Source organism: Zalophus californianus, chromosome 16 (genome assembly GCF_009762305.2).
Source record: "Zalophus californianus isolate mZalCal1 chromosome 16, mZalCal1.pri.v2, whole genome shotgun sequence".
Lineage (NCBI taxonomy): Eukaryota > Metazoa > Chordata > Mammalia > Carnivora > Otariidae > Zalophus > Zalophus californianus.
The window spans coordinates 1530526-1536877 of record NC_045610.1 but is presented as its reverse complement, the minus strand read 5'-3'; positions in this window follow the sequence as shown (position 1 = coordinate 1536877).

The following is a 6352-nucleotide window of genomic DNA, read 5'->3' as shown; positions in this document are numbered from 1 at the left end:
GTGATAAACAATTATCTCAGGGTAGTTTCATTCTGAGTTTTAATTTGAGTGGAATTGAGCATCTTTTGATATGTTTAAAGAACTTTTGATGATTTTTTGAAATGAACTGCAGTGTTTTCTATCGGGTTTTTCTTATCAGGTTTTTGGTTTTGTTCTTTTAAATTTTTATAGCGCTCTTTGATACATTCTGGCTGTTGACTATAAATATCATCTAAACTGATGACTCCTCAACCACATGCCCATGCTGAGCTCCAAATTCGTAGGTCCAACCATCTACTTGAGATTTCCACTTACAAACCCAATAGGCAGTCTTTGGTCTATCATGGGAAAAACAGAATTCTTTATTTTCCCCCTTGGCAATTCCTCATCTCAATAAATTATATCCAAACACCTGACTGGTTTTGTTTTTCTATGTCTCCTCTGATGAAGCCCTGGACCAAGCCACCATCATTTATCTCCCTGACTATGGTGGCAACTCCCAAGTGGCCTCCCCACTTCTGCCTTTTCCTCATCCCTTCCCCATAACCCATTTTCCAAACAGTGACCAGGGTGACCTCTTTAAAAGTATCAATCAAATCCTACGGCTCTCCTGTTTGAAACTCTCCAATGGCTTCCCACAGCAGGCGGAAATCAAAGAATCAGAGAACATATAACTCATATGGCTTCCGCGTCTCACGGGACTTGACTCTTGCCAACCTCTCCAATTGCCCCCCACCCCACTGGTCCTCATGGCTTTCTTTTGTCTGCTGAATATGCCAGGATTGTTATACTCTTGGGATTTTTACAAGTTTCTCCTTTCTTTGCACGAATGTCCTTCCCCTCCACAATCTTCCCGTGGCTGCCCCCATCTTCCCACTTGGGTCTCTGCCAAAGTCGCCCCATCCTCCACTGCTCTAGTTGATTTTATTCAAAGCCTCTTCCCAAACCAGTTGCTGTTCTGAACATCTGTTATATGAACAAATTCCCCTCCTCCTCCTTCTTTTTTTAAAAAAACATTTGAGGGTTTTTTTTCCTCTCCTGCAACAAAAATAAATCTAGTTAATACATATAAGAATTTATCAACCACAAAATATAGTTAGTATATTTATAAAAATTTTATCAACCATAAAAGTGGAGAAATCATGATTTGGCGGCAATTACCTATCCATCTGAAAAAAAATAAATTCAGATCCCTTCCATCAGATCATATGAAAAGTTATTCCTAGTAGATTAAAAGCTAACCATGAGAAACCAAAAATATAAAAATGTTGGGGAAAATTTTTGGAAAACTACTGAGAATACATTCATGAATTTGGGAGTGAGAAAGGCCTTTCTGGAGAAGATGAAAAATCCAGAAGCTGTGAAAAGACAGGTAAGTTGACAATTAAAATTTAAAACATCTGTGAATAAATAATAATTTGTTATTCAAATTAAAAGACAACAAACTGGGAGAAAATACACAAAAGATGAATATCCAGAGTATGTTAAGAATTCCTCCAAATCAATAATAAAAGGCAAACAACCAATGACAAATGGGCAAAAAGATATATAAAATTCATAGTAGATGAAGACAAAGTGCTAACAAAAATTTGAAAAGATCCCTAACCTCACTGATGTTCAGAAAAATGGCTTACTAAGGTGACATTATTATATAATCTTTTGCCCATCAGACTGCAGACGTAGACTGATAGAAGCCAGCTTTGGCAAGGATATGCGGAAACGAACATGGTCACACACATTTGGTAGGAATGTACAATGGCATGATACTTTTTGAGAGTAATTTGTCCGTATCTGTTATGACGAAAAAGTGTTCATGACTTCTGATCTGGTAATTCCAGGTGGTAGGTAGGTCTCTTGGAAAGTCACTCCCATAAGTGCCTAAGTAGGCCTGCACGTGCCTTGTAGGATTGCTTGTACATGATGAAAAACTGATGAACCTAACCATTTACCGAACTGGAAAATTATGTGAGAGTTAAAAAGAATAAGGAAAAAGGCACATTCAGAATCCTACGTACGATGTGATCTTATCTATGTGGAGAACATGAAACAGAGGCACGTTTCTGCATGTCCCTAAATGCACAGAAAAATGTCTGAAAGGATTCATAAAAAGCTGATTATGGTAGTTCGCCTCAGGGGGGAGTGTGGGATTACGTGGGTGTTGCAGGGAGGCGAGGCTGAGGGAGTACTTCTGCTTATCTGCATTTTAAAAAAATTTATAATTAGAATTTTACTGGAGTAATTTGAAAAAAAAAAAACCCCAAGGAATAAAAGGTAAAATAACTTTTGGAAATATGGCTGACAATTCTAAAAATGAATGTAGTTGATAATGGCAAAGCAGGGTGGGATATTTGCTGATGCCTGACAGATGTGGTTAGCCAGTGCCATCAGCAAAAAGGCATATGCTTTGGAATCAGACAGACTTGGGTTTGGATACTGGTTCTTCGTGCACTGTGTGACTTGGGCAAATCATTTAACTTCCCTGAGCTCTGGGATAATAAATGGAATCTACAGCAGAGGGCTTTTGGGAGGATCAGAGAGATAATACAGGCAAAAATCCCTAGTACATAGTAGGTGCTCAGTTAAGGGGTGGGCATTATTAGTAGCAATAATTAAAATTATGGTTTGTAACCCAGTGAAAAGTGAGAAGCAGGTGAATGGCAACCAAACAGAACCGAATCCCACGGATTTAATTTGCAGGTTGTAAATCTTCTCACCACTGAGGATTCTTTATTATTTGCTCCATATATTCCTAGGGTTATTCTTTTGTTTATTCACTCACTGATTCATTTAATAAAGATTTACCGAGCACTTCTTACATTAGGCACTAGACAGATAATGTTAAAATGACGGTGTCCCTGGGCGCCTGGTGGCTCAGTGGGTTAAGTGTCCAACTCTTGATCTCAGCTCAGGTCTTGATATCAGGGTCGTGAGTTCAAGCCTTGTGTTGGGCTCCATGCTGGGCATGAAGTCTACTTAAAAAAAATAATAATAATAACTGTCCCTATTTTCTGGGAGTTGACATCTTTCCCCAGTGGGGGAAAGAGACACATGGCTAGTTGGCAACATAACATGGGAGTTACCCACGTGGACATTGGACCCAGACAACCTGGTTCTCATTCCCAGCTCTATCACGTACTGGCTCTGTGACCTTGAATTGGTTATTTAACTTCTTTGGTCCCATCATCTATAAAGTGAGTTGTAAACATCTCCCACCTCCACTCCCCACCGTAAGGGTCTTAAGAAGATTAATGGCATTGACACAAGGGTAAAGCGCTTTGCCCAATGCTTGGCATATAGCATGCACTAGTAGATGTCGGCCACTTTTATTTCCAGTTATGTCCCTTGTGGTTGATGTTATAAAAGGGGAATTCAGAGAGAAAGGAGCACCCTTATCTATCTGGCAAACTATGTATATTAGGTAATAATGGATCCCTTTATATTATTAATCAACAGCTAATATAAAGCTGGAGTAAGAACTTCTAATCAGCATGAGATAAGTAATGTGGTATAACTTCTGTCCAAAGCAAAGAAACTTGACATTTTAGCCTTGGGAACTTATCTAGGGTAAACGGGATGGTTCTGTTAAGCCTTGAAAATATTGGAAGTTTCTGCCCTGGATTTCTAGGAATACCTTCACACACTGACTTCTAAGGTCCAGGGATCCCTCATCACCAGGATGGAAACTACTGATCCAGGGGGAAAGGAATGAAAGGGAAGGAGAGGGGGGTGCAGACCTTTATAGAGAAACTACCATGTGTTAGGTGCTTTATCGCTTAAGCTGTCCTGATGCACCATGAGGCTGGTCTATTATCCCCATTTTAGCTAAGTAAACGGGGGCTCAAAGAGGTCAAGTAGTGTGTTCTGGGTCAACAGCTCATCAGAGCCAGGATTCCAGATCTTCTGATTCCAAGCCTAGAGTTCTTCCCTGGACCCCAAGCTGCATCTCACGAGAATGTGAGAGAAGTCGTCCCTCTGTTGTGGTGCTCTCCAGATACTTCTCACCTGGGACAGCGATGGGGCAAGGATGGATTGGAGCAAGGTTTATCGATCACCATCTTCCCACTCCAGGTCCCAGGCGAAGAAGGTAGCTGCTCGAGGGCAGAATGACCAGGGGATGATCAGAGAGAGAGAGAGAGAGAGAGAGAGAGAGAGAGAGAGAGAGAGACCAGGCTGGGGGATCATGGCTGAGGACATAAAGGTGTCTGTCCCTGGTGGGCTCTTCTCTCTTCTTCTTGGAAACTCTTAGTGAGCAAGGCAGCACCCAGGTTGGGACCTTCCAAGTCTCCAGGTGCCTGGACACAGACGGGGACCCCGGGGAGAGTCCCCTTGATTCCTGTTCCTCCCTCATAACCTTGACCAAAGGCCAGAGAAGTATGGTGCCTTGACCTTATTCCCTGGTCCCTTGCTACCCTTGAGAATCTGGGTCGCAGAGAGAGAACCCCAACACAACTGAGTGCTATTAGCTGAATCCCAAGTTGGGACACCTGGCCTCACTGCCATGTCTGCACAGGATAGAATTTTGAAATGGAATTTATCCGGGAAAATTTGGTTTATCTCTTCTGTGCCTGTTGTCCACCTTTTGGGTTCTGAGGAGTAAAATGATATAATATACGGGACAGCGCCTAGTGAAGTTCAAAAGGCAACAGATTTATTATTGTCATTGTTATTATACCATCTTGAGGCTGAAGAGGATTGCACAGATGGTCTTATCTGATCCCCCAACTGTGGCAGGCGTCCTTCGCCAGCACCCCTGACCGATTGCCAGCCAGCTCCACTTACACACTTGCGGTGACAAGGAGCTCACTCCTCCAAAGGTAGCCCTGGTTAGCTCTCCCTGAGAGAGAGTTCTTCTTTGGGTTGAGTTGAAGTCTGTCTTGCTGCAGTCTCTGGGCATGCAGCACATTTGTACCCACTGACCTTCTGGATTTAAGGACAGCTTCATGTCTCCAGTCATCCTTGTCTCCCCCCACCCCCCAGTCACCAGAGTACCTTTCTCTGATATCTCTGTGTACTTTGCACAGAATACCTTGCAGATTCTTCATTCCCTGGAGCTCCACCCACTCCAGCTGGTCAGTGTCCCCCTGCAAATGTGCTCAGAACAAACATAGTCAACGCTGCTGATATGACCCAATCAGGGCAAAGTGCAGGACGGGCATCACTTCCTATAATCCACATGCTGTGACTCTGTTAATGCAGCACAAAAACAAGAGCTTCCCAGCCGTTGCATCAAATTTGCTCATTTTAAGCTTGCATTTTAAGCAAATATCCCACAATCTTTCTCACCTAAACTACGTCTGCATTCCATATTTGCAATTAGTTTAAATGGACCCGGGTTAAGAAATAGTTCATTGCCAGTGCCCTAGACGGCAAGCTTTTTTTTTCTTTAATTTTTTATTGTTATGTTAATCACCATATATTACATCATTAGTTTTTGATGTAATGTTCCATGATTCATTGTTTGTGCATAACCCCCAGTGCTCCACGCAGAACGTGCCTTCTTTAATACCCATCACCAGACTAACCCGTCCCCCCACCCCCTCCTCTCTAGAACCCTCAGTTTGTTTTTCAGAGTCCATGATCTCTCATGGTTTAGATGGCAAGCTTCTTAAGGTGTGCTTCCTAATTTATGGCCCTCCCTCCCTGGTTCCGGAGCCGTTATGACTTCTGTGATACCCTTCTTTTCCTGTCTAGTTTACTACATGTGCATCATATTTAGTTTTGCCTGTTTGGGAACTTTATATAAATGGAATCATGCTGTATGTATTACTTTATAATTTGTTTTTTTCCCCTCAAAACCTTGTTTGTGAGATCCATCTACGTTGAATATTAGGGGTAGTTTGTTCATCATCATTGCTGTAGATAGAGTATTCCGTTTTATGAATACTTTCCAGTTTACTTATTCTAGTGTTGGTGAACTAGATTTATTTGGGTGATTTGTTTTTTTATTGTATTATAAACTATGCCGTCTCGAATATCTCGTATGTGTCTACCTGTGCAATGTAATTGGTAAGTAATTATTTTGTGTGTTTAGATCTTGTCTCTCGATTTCTTTCAGAACAGAGGAATCCTGCTTTTTACACCTAATAAAGGCTTTGAGCACACACTAGTTTCTCTAGAATACATACTTCAGAGTGGAATTGCTGTCGTAGGGCTTATGTAAAAATAGGAAAATGTACACAACTCTTGTATGCTCCTTACCTGATTTCAAAATTGCTTTTTAAAAAAACACAAAAAACAAAAAACACTTGTTTGGCATGGGGAGTCTAGGTGTCCAAATCAGCAGCCTGACCATTTCTTTCTTTCTTTCTTTTAAAGATTTATTTGAGAGAGTGAGAATGAGAGAGAGAGAGTACATGAGAGGGGGGAGAGTCAG